At 36.2% G+C, this 982-nt stretch overlaps 1 non-coding gene across 1 annotated transcript; it reads left to right on the top strand.

The window, feature by feature from the left end:
* Nucleotides 1-642: 642 nt before the first annotated feature.
* LOC118929494 (U6 spliceosomal RNA) lies at nt 643-749 on the top strand. Its single transcript, XR_005031595.2, has one exon. It is a non-coding gene; the product is annotated as a U6 spliceosomal RNA (small nuclear RNA).
* The last annotated feature ends 233 nt before the right edge of the window (nt 750-982 follow it).

The raw sequence follows: 982 nt of genomic DNA, 5'->3' as shown, positions 1-982 counted from the left end.
AAAAGAGAGTAACATAATTGTGGCACTGGCAAGTTTTCAAAAGATCAATCAAATACAGCTCTCTCTTTTTTTTTAAGCTGGCTTAATATTTAGAATTACTTTTATTTTCTCATATTTTGAGAGTTTAACAAATATTTGCACTTTGAAGTTACATATTCTAACTTTAACATGAGTCTTGCTTACCAGGCAATTTCTTATAATGGTAAGAAACCTCTCTGCCCACAGTCTGCCAAACACTTTGGAGTTTGCACTCTGAAATTACCCTATTTGCTTAAAAATTACACAAAATATTCCACTTAAAGACTGTTTAATCCCTTTCTCATGTCTTCAATCTTACTCATGGATGAATCGTATCAAAACTAGTTTATCTCAAAAACAATAAATCAAAACTAAACAAAACAACATCAATACATCTTTCCTACATTTATAAATAATGTCTGAAATTCTAGATTCCCATTTCTCCATTCTAGTGTTGGCAACTCCAAGGCTCAGGTGATTACTAAAAACAGCTTTTTAAAAACTTTTTAAAATTTGCAGGGTGTGTTTGCTTGGTCCCTATCAAAGCCTGAAAGGTAGAAGAAAGACAGGCAGGACATTCAGGCAGTGGGCAATTCCACACCTTTCTTTTAAGAATAGGTTGCCGTGCTCACTTCGGCAGCACATATACTAAAATTGGAACGATACAGAGAAGATTAGCATGGCCCCTGTGCAAGGATTACATTCAAATTCGTGAAGCATTCCATATTTTTGGCAGCAGCATGTGCCAATTCTGTTTAACATGGAAATAAAGGACCCCTTTACTCCCCCAAAAAATAAGAATAGGTTGCCTCCCCTGCCCTTCCCAGCTGTAGAAAGCCACAGTTCATGTATGTATACTTAGTAATAATACCTGAGAAGGGCAAAAATGGGGTTGTTTCTGTGAAAAATGTAGTGCTTTATTAGTGACCTTCTGGCCACTGAAAGAGAGAACCAAGTCCATGAT

This window comes from Manis pentadactyla, chromosome X (assembly GCF_030020395.1).
Source record: "Manis pentadactyla isolate mManPen7 chromosome X, mManPen7.hap1, whole genome shotgun sequence".
Taxonomy (NCBI): Eukaryota; Metazoa; Chordata; class Mammalia; order Pholidota; family Manidae; genus Manis; species Manis pentadactyla.
The sequence above is the reverse complement of the archived record's forward strand: the minus strand, read 5'-3'. Positions and strand labels throughout refer to the sequence as shown.